The 19,002-nt window shown below is 34.8% G+C and overlaps 1 protein-coding gene across 1 annotated transcript in view; it reads left to right on the forward strand.

Moving 5' to 3' along the window:
• The window catches only part of sr (stripe), a 1,127,550-nt gene that overhangs the window by 675,194 nt on the left and 433,354 nt on the right, over positions 1-19,002 (forward strand). The gene's annotated exons all lie outside the window — the stretch shown is intronic.

The raw sequence follows: 19,002 nt of genomic DNA on the forward strand, positions 1-19,002 counted from the left end.
GTTAAACCCATTAGACGCTGGATACTGCAATACTGTATTTCTGATGTCTGTCTTATTTGCACATCGGCAAATGTAATTACAATGGCATGTATTTTACAAACCGTTCCTCTAAAAGGAAAAAAAAATGTTACATCAGTTTTTTTTAACGATCTTCGGTTTCATAGTTATTTCTTGTATTATCCCTATATATCAACAATTTTATTGATTTATGAATTCAGATATTACTAAGTTAAGGATGTATTACGCTACATTTCATTCATCTGCATACTTCACAGTCAACCTATAGGCCTATTCCTTCTTTACCTTCTCATTGAACAGAATAAAAATATATTTTCTGTTAAGTTTATTCATGCACGTTTTATCATCTAGGTTATATTCCGTGTGTACGATCTTCGGGTATATCAGTAGACCGTAGACTATAGTTGAGATTGTTTCTATTTCGTGTGTTATAAATAGGGCCGTGACATCGGTATGTTTGTATTAGTTTGAAGGTGAACATATGACGGCGGACAGAATCTAGTCGACGTGTTTCAAGTACAGGCAGCGGAAGAGAATTTGACACACGTCTAAGCAAGCATGTTCCGTATTTTTTATACGATTACTGCGTATTATTAAATCAAGACAACAATCATTGTATATAAGAGTTAACATAGGAAAGATCTCAATTTTTCAGATTGAGACTAATTGTTAGAAATCATACTTAAATTGTCACAAATGTGGTAAAACATAAGTCTGAAAAGATTTTTTTGTTTTTAATATTTAGAGTTTTGCATTACAGTTTTGGAATGCCGAAAACGTATATGGCGTATAATAATATAAGAAAAAAGATGTGTGCTAAAATGAACACAAAAAAAACTGTGGTTTCAATACATTATGCAAAATTGCAAGAACTTTGTCAGATGACAAGTGTTGTTATAAACTTGATGTAGAAATGGATGATGTGAAATATTTTACATATGCGCCCTAGGTTTCAGCCGATGTAGAACGCAGTTTTTCCGCGTGCAAGGTTATACTATCCCAGTGACCGGCATGTTCCGTGCTCTGTGACGTCATACGACGTAGCCGCCTTGCTCTTTGCTCGGCAATCTCTGCGTACTGAGCACAGCGTGGAGAGAAGGTTCATCTGAACAGTGGTGGTGCGGCGTCTATGCACTGACAGAGCGCGATCCATTCTTCTGAGATAGTATGGGAACAGCACAATTACAATATATTTGTACGAAAACAAAACTGTACAACCTTGATAAATCAATGTAACAAAATATTTTGGTTTGTAATCAAATTTAATGTACTTACAATAACATGAAACTCATAATACAGCCACTTGCAGAAGCGTTTGCATATATAAATGAAATTCCGAAACTGCTATAAACATAGAAGCATATAAATAAATACTTTATGCAGTACTGCAACACTTTGTCTACTCGGAAACTTGAAAACAGTTCAAGGGTTTTTAACACACATTTCTCTACATAATATACAGATTAAACTACATAGGCCTTATCTTGGTGAGTGGTATGCAAAGTATATTTCAACTTTTGAAACACATCATCACTTTGTGTCACTACTGTGCCCAAGCTAAACGCTTTGTCGAGATTTTTTTCCTCTTTTTTCGCGCACTAATTCTGCAATATTTGGAGTCATAATCTGGCTAACACACAAGCGAAGAATATGTTTCAAGTACAGATCAGACAGGTGGTTTCTATGTTGTGGTTTGCAGATCTTCATACAAGAAAAGAACTATTCACATACATACGTAGATCCGAATATGCTCAACATCCTAGCAGCAAATCTATGCAATCGAGGGAATCTTGCCTGGGGAAATCTTCTATAAAATGTAGATAGATCCTTTTTGTTTTCAAAGCGGTCTTTCATTTCAATATCATTTTGCAAATCAATGACTTCCAGTTGCAATGATGATGGAACACTGTCAATATTCACTGAAACTCTTGTCGCAAATATGGAAATATCAGATTGAAGATTTGCAAACTCTTGAAATCTGCAACCAAATTCCTGACTCAGTTCTTCTAATATTTGTACATACTTATTCGTGTCTGTAATTGGGTGACATACTGTAGACAGACTCAACTGCTCGTTCTCCCAAGCTCTTGCGATCTGACTGGCTCTTACGTCACAACTGCAGCATCTGCCGGCCACTGTACTATCCGATACTCGGCTGTCATTTTCATTTGAAACTTTTAAAATGAATGTTGTTGTTTACTGCAGCAGGAACCGAAACCAGGCGAACAACATGCAAGAAAAGTAAGATAGATGTGATAAATAAATTAATGTAACAGTTAATATAGGGAAAGCAAAATTTTACGTCATAGACTATACCTTTTAGGCATTCTAAAACTGTAATGCAAAACTCTAAATATTAAAAAAAAAAATATTTTTAGACTTGTGTTTTATCAAATTTTTGACAATTTAAGTATGTTTTCTCAACCTCACAGCATTTTAGACCTTTCCGATATTGACCCTTATATAAAATAATTGTATTATCTTTATTTTATAATACGCAGTAATCATATACAAAACACAGAACGTGCTTGCTTAGGCGTGTATCAAATTCGCTTCCGCTGCCTGAACTTGAAACGCCGACTACATTCTGTCCGGCGTCGTATGTTCACCTCAAACTAATACAAATATACCGATGTCACGGCCCTAATTATAAATTATAATTACATGGCTTATATTCATTTAACTGATATAAGAGCGGACATAAACCTTTAAGTGCTTTTAACTGCTGAAAAATCGGTGAAATTCAGTATTTTTTTCTCAGCAATGAACAAATATACAACCTTGAAATTGTATATGCTCAATATATGCTACTTTTGCAATTGTATACTATTTTCAGATTTCGTGAAACTACTACCGTTATGGATCATTAGAAATACAAATTGGCGCCAATAACTTTTGTTTATTAAAACGATTTCCAACGGTTTTTAAGATACTAGAGTGAAAATTTGCGTGGGATTGTATTTAAACTTGTGAATAAATATACCTAGAACTATTGGTTTAACTCATTGGTGCTCATGGGCAACTTTAGTTTTGTTTTAGAAAATGCAATAAACATAATATTATGTTGACACTATTTTTTGTGACGGAAGCTCTTAAGTTATAGCTATATGTTTCCGTCATCTCAGGCACAATCCTTAATTTCAAAGTTAAATGTTGTGAAGTGCAGACGCGAAATTTTGTAGAGATTTTGAGTGTGTCTACATACATGAATTTAATACCCATGTTGGATCCGATAAACTGTATTGAATTATCAATTGTTTTTCACACAAAACCGTTATAAACTGATCTGATTTGGTATACTCGTATAAAATTGTGCAAAATTTTATTGATAATACATACATGAAAACTAAAATGTAATTACTATTGTTTAATCTTATTTCATTATTTCAAATCTCACTAAAATACATTTCAGAATGTTTTCTTAATATTTTGAAGCTAGTTTATGACAATGGTTTTATTGTGGGTACATCCTACAGCAGTGGTTCCCAAAGTGTGTCCCGGACTCATTTACAAGGACGCGCTTTCGCGTACCTTTTAATGTCTCTCTCATTTCAACTCTCATTCATTCATTCATTCATTCAATCATTCATTCATTCAAGAGCAAGAAACCGTTTTTAAACATCACCAATTGTTGTGCCTTGCCACTTTTCTTGAAACTTTTTTTCTCTTTTTCCAATTTCAGCTCTACTTATTTCTTTCATTACATAATTTGTATAACCATGCAGTAATACGGCAGTCTAGTATATACAGTCACGAAGCTTGAGTTGTTGAGGGTACTAGACACAATAGACTGTGCCGGTACTATTTCGCATTGTCTGTGATGAGGCAATAGCGATCCTAGTGGTTAGCAACTATCTATGGATGCATATTCCCTACGTATTGAGCTTCGTGACTGTATATACTAGACTGTGGTAATACCGTAACAGATATACTCCATAATGTTGCAGTGACTATAATGCATGAAGGGAAGGTGAGATATGACCTCATTTCACGTAACACGGAGTGTACAATTAAGAAAGCTCTCAGGTTACAATACACGATGTTTCTAGGTAAGGCAAGTACACCGGGAATCCCCCTCCTTACAGCTATCCCTTGTGATACCCGTAACTTCTAGCTTGCGTTGCCACCAGAATGTCGTCTTTAAATGAGGACCTTAATTACCGACTAGTGTTGAATTTGAGATGGGCATTTCCACGAAATGAAGTCTCAGTGAGACATTGGTCTCCGGTAGATTCCAAGAAAGGTCTGAGCAGACAATACACACTGCGAAGCTCTCATCTGCGAGGAGTCTAGGGTCGAGATATCTTGTGTCTTAGTGGGTGGTTCTTAAGAATATAAAACCCGGTATCCCTATAAGGTCAGATATGCTACAGCCTAAAAAGGCAATCGGTTAACCAGTAGTATATTATACTTAACATTAACTAACAAAGAGATCGTTATTAAATTCATTTTGAATATTCAGTTGTAGCGTAATTTTATTGCTTACTTATGACGTTTTCTTTTTTCCCAATAGTTTATTTATTGCCAGTTACTTTATTCTTCTTATGTTATCCCACTTTTTATAAGATTTTATTATTGTTATTGTTGTTATTATTATCATCGTTGTTGTTCTGTAACGTCTCAGACGAATCCATAAGGCCATTTTACAGCACTTCGTACGAAATTAAGAATTAAAGTCAAAATACTATTTTATGTATTTTATTGTATGATGAAAATACGGACTATAATTCTTGGTTGAAGGAAACTTTGAACTATTCTGATGGTATTTATAGGCCTTCTGCACTTCTATCGCAACTCTTATCAAGTTTTTATAAAACTTCATTTAAAAATGAAGAAGAAACAAATCCTTTCAGAGATACGACGAAAATTACGTAAAGTGCTGTTAAGTTTCACTTTATGTATCGTACTATTATTACTTACTTACTTAAAATGGTTTTTAAGGAACCCGCAGCTCCAATGCCGCCCTCACATAAGCCCGCCATCGGTCCCTATCCTGTGCAAGATTAATCCAGTCTCTATCATCATATCCCACCTCCTTCAAATCCATTTTAATATTATCTTCCCACCTACATCTCGGCCTCCCCAAAGGTCTTCTTCCCTCCGGTCTCCCAACTAACACTCTATATGCATTTCTGGATTCGCCCATACGTGCTACATGCCCTGCCCATCTCAAACGTCTGGATTTAATGTTCCTAATTATGTCAGGTGAAGGATACAATGCGTGCAGTTCTGTGTTGTGTATCTTTCTCCATTCTCCTGTAACTTCATCCTTCTTAGCCCCAAATATTTTAATAAGCACCTTATTCTCAAACACCCTTAATCTCTGTTCCTCTCTCAAAGTGAGAGTCCAAGTTTCACAACCATACAGAACAACCGTAATATAACTGTTTTATAAATTCTAACTTTCAGATTCTTTGACAGCAGACTAGATGACAAAAGCTTCTCAACCGAAAAATAACACGCATTTCCCATATTTATTCTGCGTTTAATTTCCTGCCGAGTGTCATTTATATTTGTTATTGTTGCTCCAAGATATTTGAATTTTTCCACCTCTTCGAAGGATAGATTTCCAATTTTCATGTTTCCATTTCGTAAAATATTCTGGTTACGAGACATAATCATATACTTTGTCTTTTCAGGATTTACTTCCAAATCTATCGCTTTACTTGCTTCAAGTAAAATTTCCGCGTTTCCCTATATTATTATTATAATTATTATTATCATTATTATCATTATCATTATCATTATTATTATTATTATTATTATTATTATTATTATTATTATTACTACTATTCACGGTGTAGGATATTCATCCTGTTCCGAGTCAATAGTCCATCGTCGTCTAGGTCTTCCGGGTTCTCGTCATCCTACTGGTTTGTACTTTTAGGGGGACTTTCGGCTTTCGTTTGTTCTCCATGCGTTGTACATGGTCACTCCATTTCTTCTTGTATACTTTGAATTTGTCTAAGATAGGGGTAATTTCATTTCCTGCCCTATTACGCCAATTTTATTCCTAATTTTATCTATTTTGTGTATACTTTAGTAGCTCTTGGGAACGTTATTTCACCTGCTTGTATACTGCTTTTCTCTTTATGGCTTAGTATCCAACTTTTGCTGCCATAATATTGTGGGTATCGTCATTGTTTTATAAAATTTATTTTTTGTTTCTTTCCTCGTTTTCTTCCTCAAAGTTCTATGTGTTGTGCCACACGAGTTAGAACTTCGACAATTTAATCTGTACGTCTTTGTCGTAAGATATCATATTTCCTAAACAGTTAAAATGAGACACCTGTTCTAGAATTGTATCATTTATTATTATTTTTATCGTTTCTTATTTGCGGCAAGCGCAGCGGAAGAAGCACCTTCTTCAGCAGGATGACTGAAGCCAGCTATGGAAGGGTGAAGTCCCCAACGGCAATCGGCAGAAGAGGAAACCCTTTCTATGGGTTAAAGCACATAGACAGGCATGTTGACAGGCCTAAAGCCTTGGTTTTTCTGAACCGACGCATGCGACGTGCGAGGTGCCAGGCCCGCCTCGCACAAATCCCGACTACACGAGAGATAGTGAGTGACGGGCCTCACACCTCACACCTCGCACGTCGCATGCGTCAGTTCAGAAAAACCAAGGCTTTAAGGTAGCAGCCCTACCAATCAACTTACTCCTTGAAGGACATTAGTTTTTGTCAATCGCTCAATAGGAAAGTAACGGACGAAACTTTCTTCTTCTTCTTCTTCTTCTTCTTCTTATTATTATTATTATTATTATTATTATTATTATTATTATTATTATTATTATTATTATTATCAGGGAAAGGATTTATATGTAAATACATATTTACTTATAAAGCTAATATAATTTATATTTTGCATTATCTTTATGTTTCACAATGTGTAGGGTTGAAAAATCCTACTTTTATTTTCCATATTTTTCCATATTTTAGAGTTTAGTACATATTTTCGTTAATTTCCATATATTTTCCATATTTCATATAAAACAGTCCATATTATATTAGGTTTAACAATAAAACAAAACAAAATTCCATTAACTTTTAAAAATACATTTCAACAATAGAGATTTAAACACATGTTCAGTAATCCCTTTAACATCAGAGTTATTTGAAAATTAGCAGTCCTATCAACAATGGGAAAGTAAGTTACAAAACTGTATTAATTTAATTTAAAATTTTTAACAGACTTCAGTTGTGCAGCTCAACAGTTAAATGCCAGTCAGAGTACACATAGGTTCAGTTTTGTAAATCATACTATAAAGACGGTAAATATGCCAAAAGTACGTCATTCAGTCAATTTAAAATCAAAACTAACAAGTTACATTTCAGAATTTAAAGAAGATGGTTTATCAACTGACAATAAAATATTATTTTGTAATTTGTGTCAGTGTGCAGTATCATCTACACAAAAGTTCCTGGTGCAACAACACATTACAACTAGTAAACATCAGGCCAACAAACAACTAAATTCCAAGCAGAGACAATTGTTTTTAACACAACCAACAACATCGAATGTAAGATCTGAGTTTAACATCGACCTGTGCCGTTCTCTCATCTCTGCTGATATTCCTCTCTACAAACTAAAGAATAAGGTCTTCAGGGAATTCCTTGAAAAATATACTCAACATACAATCCCGGATGAGTCAACACTTAGGAAGACGTATGCTCCATCCATCTAGGATGAGACAATACAGAAGATAAGAGATGAAATTAAAGATAGTTCAATTTGGGTTTCCATTGATGAGACTCCCGACAAAGAAGGTAGACTTGTTGGTAATGTAGTTATCGGTTTGTTAAGTGAACAATATTCTGAACGAATTCTTTTACATTGTGATGTTCTAGAAAAGTGCAATAACAAAACTATAGTTAAACTGTTCAACGAAGCTATGGGTATCCTGTGGCCAAAGGGTATTATGTACGATAATGTGTTATTCTTTATTAGCGATGCTGCCCCTTATATGGTCAAAGCTGGACAAGCATTATCTGTTGTATATCCTAAATTGACTCATTTTACTTGTGTGGCGCATGCATTTCATCGTGTGGCAGAAGTGGTCAGAGACAATTTCCCTAAAGTAGATTTGTTGATTTCATCAGTGAAAAAAGTATTTCTCAAAGCTCCCAGTAGAGTTAACGTGTTGAAAGAAATGTACCCTGAAATTCCATTGCCACCAAAGCCAATTTTAACTAGATGGGGTACATGGCTAGAAGCAGTTGAATATTATGCCGAACATATAGACTCTATTAACAATGTTCTCCTTGCATTGGACTCTGAAGATGCAGTCTCAATTGATACTGCGAAAACAGTTACCTGTGACATAAGTGTGAAGAATGACTTAGCTCACATTCAGCATACATTTTCATGCATCATAAAAACGCTCAAAAGTCTCCAAAATAGGCACCTTTCACTATCTGAAAGTTTTGAAATTATAAATAGTACTGTGGAACAACTGAATCGTGGTAGAGGTAAAGTTGCAGATGCAGTAAGAGCTAAGGTGGACACTGTACTTTCAAAAAACCCTGGATATGAAGAACTACAAAAGGTTGTTGCTGTGATGAGTGGTGAATCAACAGTGAAGATTAACTTGGACTTATCCCCAGCAGACATTGTGAAATTGAATTATGTACCAGTTACTTCTTGTGACGTCGAACGCTCTTTTAGTCAGTATAAATCTATCCTCAGAGACAATAGAAGAAGATTCACTTTTCAGCACTTGAAAGAAATGTTTGTAACCTATTGTTATGGTAACAGACAATAAAAATTGTGTTTTGTTGAAACTACATTGGAAGATAAGGTACGTCCATTATATTTTTTGTTTAGTTTGATTAAAATGTACCAATATTTAACGTACATAGTCATTTTTTTATAATTTTAAGTCCATATTTAATTCCATATTTTGGTAAAAATCCATATTTAATTCCATATTTTGGTAAAAATAACTACATATATATTTACATATTTCATATATTTTTAGTCCATATAAATCCGTTCCCTGATTATTATTATTATTATTATCATCATCATCATCATCATCACCACCATCATCATCTTATAGCCGTAAACACATTGGGAGCCCAGTTGACGGAACGTTGGCTTACGACGACCGCAAACCTAACTTCAAATCTCGGCTATGGAGAAGTTGTTTATTTTTATTTGTTTGTTCCCTTCTTCAACATCGAAGGAATGTTGACATCATGAAAGACCTAAACATGGACCAAATTGTTATGTACATTCAACAATACCGTGCAAATTGGAAATCAAACGTCGAACGGATGCCTCCAAGCAGAGTACCTAAACAGATCTTGTTCTATGCTCTACGAGGTCATAGGAATTTGGGACGTCCTATGAAGCGTTGGCAGGAGACCGTAACAGATCCACTAGTAGATTTACAAGTTTCTGAGAAGAACTGAACTTTATGAGAATATTAACTAATAAATTATTATTCGTATTGAATTATCGAGAGGCTAGTGAAAAAAAAAACAGATCGCATTCATAACAATACCGAAATAAGGGTTTCGAGAGGACAGAGTTGTAATGAGCGTCCAGATTTTTATGTAATATTGATCCTAAAAATATGTACATAAATATGTAGTTTCTCTTCTTCCTATCAAGTATTAAGCATGGTGGCCTGTTACGGCCTCACTTCATCATTTCAGCGGACGGATCTTATTCCAAAAGAGCGGTAATTTAGTGCTTGGCGTGGTATCCTTGTTCTAGGGATTTTCCACCTAGCTTTTACTGTATTGTGACTTGAAAGCAATTCTACAGTCCTCCCAATTGGTTGCTAACCAAGAGAAAGCAAGTCCAATGGTGGCGTTGCCACCTTTAGCCTCTGGACAGGCTGTAATTAAAAATCTTAAAATATGTACTAAATAATATGAATAAAAATATTAGTAATACTAAATTTTCGCAATGAATTAAACGTTATTCATTAAAAATAATTATATTTTAAACAAAGATAAATAAGATTAATTTTATACAAATTACACATATCACGATATAGTTTTTGCTGCTATTCCAAATTAATCAAGGCATAAAGGACAATTTGCCACAGGAATCAAGATCCGTGGGCGATCGGAAAGTATGTTCTTATGCATTGAAAATCTCTGGACATCGCAAGAAGTTATGATGAACACTGAAATGCGCACGTATGTGCATGGAAGAAGTATCTCGTGTGATCTGTGGCTATCTTATTCTGCGCCCGCGTACTACGAGATAGATTTGGTTCTTCTTTTGCAGCTTTCGATATATCGCAAGAAGTTATTGGTGTATATTTAAACAAGTGCATGTGGCTGATAGCAATGTCTTTTGGAGTATTCCTTGCTTCTCCGATGAGGATCTAGCTCAGGCGGTGAAGTGACATGAAGTCGGTATGTAGCTAGACCTATCAATTCCTAGATTCTTTTTAGAACAAAATGCAAAACGGTAGGATTATACTAGGTTATACTTGAGTGGTTAGGTTAACTTCGCCCTAGAATATGCCATTAGGAAAGTTCAGGATAATAGACAGGGTTTGGAGTTGAATGGGTTACATCAGCTTGTTGTCTATGCGGATGACGTGAATATGCTAGGGGAAAATCCACAAACGATTAGGGAAAACGCGGAAATTCTAGTTGAAGCAAGTAAAGCGATAGGGTTGGAAGTAAATCCCGAAAATACTAAGTATATGATTATGTCTCGTGACCAGAATATTGTACGAAATGGAACTATAAAAATTGGAGATTTAGCTTTCGAAGAGGTGGAAAAATTCAAATATCTTGGAGCAACAGTAACAAATATAAATGGCACTCGAGAGGAAATTAAACGCAGAATAAATATGGGAAATGCGTGTTATTATTCGGTTGAGAAGCTTTTGTCATCTAGTCTGCTGTCAAAAAATCTGAAAGTTAGAATTTATAAAACAGTTATATTACCGGTTGTTCTGTATGGTTGTGAAACTTGGACTCTCACTTTGAGAGAGGAACCGAGATTAAGGGTGTTTGAGAATAAGGTTCTTAGGAAAATATTTGGGGCTAAGAGGGATGAAGTTACAGGAGAATGGAGAAAGTTACACAACGCAGAGCTGCACGCATTGTATTCTTCACCTGACATAATTAGGAACATAAAATCCAGACGTTTGAGATGGGCAGGACATGTAGCACGTATGGGCGAATCCAGAAATGCATATAGAGTGTTAGTTGGGAGGCCGGAGGGAAAAAGACCTCTGGGGAGGCCGAGACGTAGGTGGGAAGATAATATTAAAATGGATTTGAGGTAGGTGGGATATGATGGTAGAGACTGGATTAATCTTGCTCAGGATAGGGACCAATGGCGGGCTTATGTGAGGGCGGCAATGAACCTCCGGGTTCCTTAAAAGCCAGCAAGTAAGTAAGTAAGTATACTTGAGTGGTTGTCCTGTCCTGAATGCTGAACTAATGTATTCCATTAAATACTGACTACTTTGATTTTAAAATTGTATTAATATTTTTGTAATTTCGTTTTACTTTATGCTAAAATATTGATAATTATCTTTACAAGGCGTTTAATTGAACGACATTTGACACGGATATTAATTTTATGTAACATTATGTAATTACCTTAAATATGTATTATTGTGCGAAATATGTAAAAATATGTAGCATTAAAATTAAATAAATTGGTCTTAGTAGCCAAATTCGCCAACATTTTGAGTTTTCAGACATACATACACAGGAAAAAAATATGTAAATACATAAAAATCCAGACTCTAGTTACAATGCAAGATTGCAAGTACAAAGAGTTTATTCTGAGAAATGAGGTCACTCCAAGATGTTTATATATAACGACCTCCTTTCTCAAACGAGTTCGCAATAACTTTGAATAAATAACAAGGAGTTATCCCCATTACCCATCAAAGTATCATTTCTCCTGAGCAATAACAATAAGGTTCACAATCACTTGCAGGATGATAAAATGTTAAAACTACGCAGTAAAAGTTGCATTTCTTTGACGTAACTGCATGTATATTAACCTTCGTCGTCATTCAACACGACATTAATAATTAATGGGCACTGATTGGCCGTCAGACAATTATGTTTTCCAGTACTGTTCAGTATTATCACAAGTGCTGCTGTTATTAAACGGCACTCAGAACCCGGTCTGGTTTACGTAATGAAACCGCGCGAAGTGACTCGCCTTTCGCTACGTCAGACTGGGACATTCACGACGTCAGTAATAAAATACATTTCTTTGAGCAAATCCACCGTAATTATTATTATTATTATTATTATTACTATTATTATTATTATTATTATTATTATTATTTATCGAATATCAACTTCAAGTTACACCTATCTTCCCCGGGTGCATATCCAGAGAGACGATTTCTTCCTCAACAACATCTAATTGGAATATTTTGTGAAGAACTATTTTCACAAAATGGGAGGGGTGAAAGTAGGAGGAAGAAGAATATTTAAAGTACAGACCGATGATTTAGTCCTGACAGCTCAGCGACGTGAAAAAGGGGAAGTATAGTACCCTATACATTATTATTTTATTTTAATACTTACACATCAAAGTTGTACAGACCTTTCTCATCTCTACTGTATATTTGCTCAAGCAACATTTCAATTTATGTAAGTACAGTGTGGGATGTCAGTCTTTAATACCAAAATAAATGTTACATTAAATTTATGAAAAGAAAATGAAAATAACACATGAAAACATTCCAGTATTCTTAGAATAATTTCAGTGTTTATTTCACATCAAATGAATGTGATTTCTTGTTTTCTTGAACAGAGATTTTTTGTATCACTTCTGCCTCCTGGAATTTCTTTGTGTAATTTTGTTTGAATTTCAAATAGAAAGTACGACGTATTTTTCTATTAATAAAAATGTACAGTTCTAAAGAACACTATTTTACGCCATTCAGTTTGGAAGATATAATTTATTACCAGAAAAAATGTTTGATAAACCCACAGTAAATTTGTACAGCAATTCTGTAGTTGACATTATCCTTTCTGGTTTTGTGTGCAAGAAATTCGTAGTAACAAGAATATTTTAATTACTAAAACATAGAAGTACTACACAAAGGTCATTTATACAATGTTGTCAAGTTATGACTGCATATTTAAAACTAGTTAACTTATATAATAGATTGAAGTATTAATGATAAGGTAACACATGAACCGAACATTAGTATGCGCAGTAGAATATATTATTATATTATTATCTTGCCCTCTGCGTGTGTTTGGTAGGGCTTAAGTCAAACATGGTATGTTCAGTAGACCATGATGATACCACAGTCTAGTATATACAGTCACGAAGCTTGAGTTGTGAGGGTGCTAGGAACAATAGACTGTGCCGGTACTATTTCGCATTGTCTGTAATGAGACGATAGTAGCGATCCTAGTGGTTAGCAACTATCTATGGATGCATATTTACTACGTATTGAGCTTCGTGACTGTATATGCTAGACTGTGATGATACCATCTCCTTCCCCTCTCAGCATGTTTGTCTCATGTTAAATCTTACCAATAATAAAACGCTTTCATTATATAATCAGAATGACTAAATTTGTTAATTATTGTTAAGCTTATATGATGATGCTACTTCAATCTTTATATCTGTGCTGAAATGCAGTACTTGAAGTGGTTGTTAAACACATCAGAGAAATCAAGTAAGTGTTGTTATCTCTAGCTATGGAGAAGATTTGGCATATTTCTTCAATAATGTTATTATGATCAAACTTTTACTATAACATATAGGATTAAACACAAACAATAGAAAATTTAGTGCGTTCATAATATATTTTTCGTGTTTAAGGATATAATGATAGCTTACTAGGTAGTTTGCACTTTTATGAATATAATCTCATGTTAGCAATATTTACATCTAAACTAGAAGTTTTGTTGTAGTTAATGTATTAGGTTGATGCAAAATTCGTAGCGTTTTTTCGCTTTGGTAAATGTTTAATTGGAGATTAATAGAATACAGCAATTAATCCTACATTATCTATGACTCTCTGCCAACGCCTAGATAGCTTTTCGATTCCGCATGTGAAGAAATCTGCAGGTTTGGAGTTAAAGAAGTCGTTTGTAGCATTTTTGTTATGAAAGAACTTCCCTGAAAGTTTGTTGGATAGAGAATGTAAGGTGAAAATCCAAGGGCACAAGATTGGGAGAATATGGAGGATAAGAAATTACCTTGCATTATAGTGTTGCAGCAGCACGTGATACGGTCATCCCTGTCGTCTTTCTTCAATTGCGGCCGCAAGGTGATAAATGTCAGTTATGACTACATTCCTGGGAAGCAATTCGTAGTACACGATGTATTCTTTATCCCACCAGACGCACCTTCATCTTCTGTGGAGGGACACTAACTTTGGTACGTGATGTTGCTTTTTTGTTAGAGCTCAGTCATTTCTTTCTCTTTTTGATGTTGAAATAAAGGCGCCATTTTTCGTCATCAGTAACAATATTGGATAAGAATTGTCGATGTTTTCACGAGCTAATCGAGGACGAGCAAGCAGAGAAGCACAAACAGCCACCCAATGATTTCTGTTTCTGTTTCTTAAAGCATGCGGTACCCATACACCCAATTTTTTAACCTTTACCCATGTAATGTAAATGTCTTACATCACAGTTCATCATATCTGCCAATTTTCGGGTTGACTAACGTGAATCATCATGGATTGAAGCGTTCAGAAGGTCTTCATCAAAGACCAATGGTCCTCCTGAACGTGATGTATCACTCAAGTTAAAGTGGTCCTCTTTCAAATTAAAGAACCATTTTTTTTTTTGCCGTGCTTTCTTCGGTGGTATTCTACCTGTACATGGCATAAATGTTTCGAGTCGCGTCCGCTGCCTTTGTTTCTCTATTAAACTCAAAAGAAGAATATGTCGGAAGTGATTTTTTTTTTGTTCCGCTCGACACTCCATGTTATTTAACCCAGAAATATCACAAACTTTCTTCAAAACCTAAAAATTCAAGACGTATTTACAAGCACAACACTCCAAGTAACAAATGGCAATAAATGACAAACGATAAAGAATTTCCTAACAATGCAGTGTTGTAATGAACAAAAACGCTAGGAACTTATGCTTAAACCTAATAAAATCCAGTTGAGCTTAAAAATATAAATTTAAAATTAACTATGTTTATATTGACCTCAGTACATACCTGAACTTTTTCCGACCTAACACTAAGACTAGTCGTCTTAGTGTATGTAAGTTTAGTCAAAATTTTTGCCATTTTGTCCGAGATTCGCGAGTTTAAATCCTGCCACAGGAGTTAGATAGATAGACAAGAATGCTTGTCAGGTACAACACGGAGTAATCTTAAGCACTTCTGTTCAAATATACTTTTATACTTTTCATGCACCCATTACGAAATGAGTTGCGTGTCGATTGTGCTGTCCAACTAGGCAATTTAACCAGCGTAAAGGAAATTAAGTATGGACACTTCGCGTCGGTACCTTTGATGTAGTCGGATTGATTTCAATGATCTTCAAGCCAACTAGAGCGTGAGATTCTGCTTTCTCCCTAGAGTTGGCGCTGACATCACACCAGCTAGCAGTCGACACAGCGGAAATATAACATCACATATTCATTATATATGACTCGCCCACCTCATTGAATATTACACGACTACTATGAAGTAGCCAATGTGTATTATCACCATTTAATACGAGAAAAATTCGTTCCTGCACCGGGAATCGAACCCGGGACCTCTCAGCGCGTAGAGCTGAGAGGTCCCGGGTTCGATTCCCGATGCCGGAACGAATTTTTCTCGTATTAAATGGAAATATAACACATATAATTAATACATCTAGGTACATTATGTACTCAAATAAAATAAATTAGATCCATAAAATAATAAATCCATCATTAACTGTAATGTGTAGACTCTAGAGTTCCTTTATAATAAGAGTTAAGACGTTGACCCCAACAACAATTAAAATATGTAATGATTTGATAGCACTGAAAATGGAAAAACTAAACTCTTATGAGAAATAAAACCATATACCTACCTATATTATATTATGTACAAATATTAAACGAATTTGATACATAATTTTATAATGTATTGTATTATTTTATAATATAATTTATTATATTTGAAATATAAAAAATTATTATTACAATTAGTTTGTCACCTAGAAATAAGGAAAAGTTGTTAACTTGAATTTATTTTGAAGAAAAGCGTTACTGGATTATGAAATAAGGTAGGCGATGTTTGGATCCTGTGTCTCAACTCTATACTCAATTATTATCTTAGCGTATGCTCGATTACACTAACCTCTAGCGCTTGAAAGTGGAACTAAACGCCGGAGCACAGAGAAACAAAACACAGGAAAATTCGCTCAGTGTCCATTCTTTATAATCCCTATTCGCTGGTTTAACCCTTAAATTGGCAAACTTCATTTCTCACCCTAGTTTATTAAACCTTGTCGGACTGTAAAGAAAACAACTATCGCAATGTCCATATTTTATATGTTGTACAATATTATAGTATTGTGAAATATTTATTTTTCTACCAATTTTTTTTATTGTTCTATTAAAATTATAGCATGTAGCCTATTAATCTGCTGTATCCTGTAGGATACTTTGTCAATTTAAGGGTTAACCATCCGCCGCATCACACATTCCTCGCCAGCCAAGAAGTCTGCTTACTATACCTCTAGTGAAGGCATAGATCTACGTACTTTACTGATAATGTCCTCATCTGGACGGAAAATAAGTATCCTGTGCGCCTCCGATCCATCTCTGCAGATCTAAAAGCCATCTATAATACACCACCACAACCATCTACCAATCTTTAGAGAAAATCGAAAAACACCTATTATGGATGATCGATTTGGCGCCGTACAAACACAAGTGGTGCCATATTCTTCGAAACGTAAATGATAATGAAAAGGTAATTATGAATAAGGGAATAACGTGAAGTTCCTGAGAAAACCCCTCACAATCTTGACACTACAACTGCGTCATCGGGGGAATTTGAACTCATATCCATGGTCATCAAAAGCCAGCACTCTGCCAAATGAGCTACCAAGACGTCTAGAAGGCGATAGATATTTAAAATCGAAAAAAATTATTCTTGGAGTGGCTTCTCTCGGAAGGATGACAAACCTTTGAAATTCATATCAATATCCCGTAAAAAAAAACTGTGCCTTTCATTGGAGAGTATTTAGAAAATATTCTCGGTGAAGTATTTTACGTCGAAAACAAATGTCTTCACAGGCTGCAGCAGTGTCTATTGTGGAATGTTAAAAATGTAAATAAAATGCTAACATTGCTACAAAAGTTTTCGGAAGGCGCGTATGTAGTTTTAAAATGTTGCAGTATATCGAGGAATGTCCAGGAAAACAAATTTTGGGTAACGTATCCTAAGTGCTCTGTGAACTAAGGCCTAACAATGTTACCGTACTGGGTGCGAGACTAATGTCTTCTTTATCTTGTCCTCCCTGACCTTGTGGTTAGCGCGATATAGAGTCACCGTGGAGCGTCACAATACAAGTACAAGACAAGGGACAAATATCCAGTTCCGTGAATGTACTTAAATTTAAAATGCTGCTTAGTGTAGAAAAGTAATTTACAGTAACATTATGAATTACATATTTGTGTAATGCTAATATCTGGCTATCACACTAGGGGCATTCCATAGGCTACTCGAATTGTAGCATTATAGTAGAGCGCCAGCCAGCACTTCTAAGATTAGACTCTTAAACTTACGGAATTTTTATAGGGAAACTTTATACCTGACATTTATGACGTCTTACATTTATCGCATATTTATTTGAAGTTAAAATATTACGTCATTATATTAGAGACTCTTTCTGGCGCGCATTTTTATATTCGATTGTAATGCTTAATTTTAAAACTACTTAAAACGTTTACGTATTGGAAAAAAACGTTATAACCATTTCATTTTAATGCCGAGCTTCATGTTACTACATGTTATTGCAGATTTCAGACTCACTTCTGACGTCACCTTTTTATATTCCTCTACTTCTCTCGCTATTTTATTTTCAGTTGTAATATTTTCTTAATAAAGATATAACATCTCGAATTATAACACCAAAGACGTCTGTAATAGCACTATTTTATGTCTATATAAAGTGATAGCTTAGATAAACTTGCCAACTCTGGAAAAATGTAGGTATGTAACAGCTAGAAGGCTGACTTACTCATCTGCAGAGAATTGTTATAATAAAACTGTCCTTTCAAGACTTACGGCCTAGTCCAGGTAAGTTATTGTAGCTGTGATACGTGTAATATTAAAGACGTAACTGTGAAATTTATATCCACGGTTGAGGTCAGGGTAGTAATGAAGAGCGTCAAGTAATGTAAATTTAGAGTAAGTTAAGTCTTAGACCACTAACCACACTTCCTCCAGCAACTTAACCCAGCTGTCTTCAAAATCTTTAATCCCACGTCCGCCATTGATATTTTTTACAATCTTACGTCCTCATCGAATTGAATATATATATATATATATATATATATATATATATATATATATATATATACTGTATATATATATATATATATATATATATATATACAAATATACATACATATTCGAGACCAAAATATTGTACGAAATCGAAATATAAAAATTGAAGATTTATCCTTCGAAGAAGTGGAGAAATTCAGATATCTTGGAGCAACAGCAACAAATATAAAAGACACTCGGGAGGAAATTAAACGCTGAATAAATATGGAAAATGCCTGTTATTATTCGGTTGAGAAGCTTTTGTCATCTAGTCCGCTGTCAAAAAATCTGGAAGTTGGAATTTATAAAACAGTTATATTACCGGTTGTTCTGTATGGTTGTGAAACTTGGACTCTCACTTTGAGAGAGGAACAGAGATTAGGGGTGTTTGAGAATAAAGTTCTTAGGAAAATATTTGGGGCTAAGAGGAATGAAGTTACAGGAGAATGGAGAAAGTTACACAACGCAGAAACTGTACGCTTTGTATTCTTCACCTGACATAATTCGGAACATTAAATCCAG

Source organism: Periplaneta americana, chromosome 4 (assembly GCF_040183065.1).
Source record: "Periplaneta americana isolate PAMFEO1 chromosome 4, P.americana_PAMFEO1_priV1, whole genome shotgun sequence".
In the NCBI taxonomy this organism is placed as follows: domain Eukaryota; kingdom Metazoa; phylum Arthropoda; class Insecta; order Blattodea; family Blattidae; genus Periplaneta; species Periplaneta americana.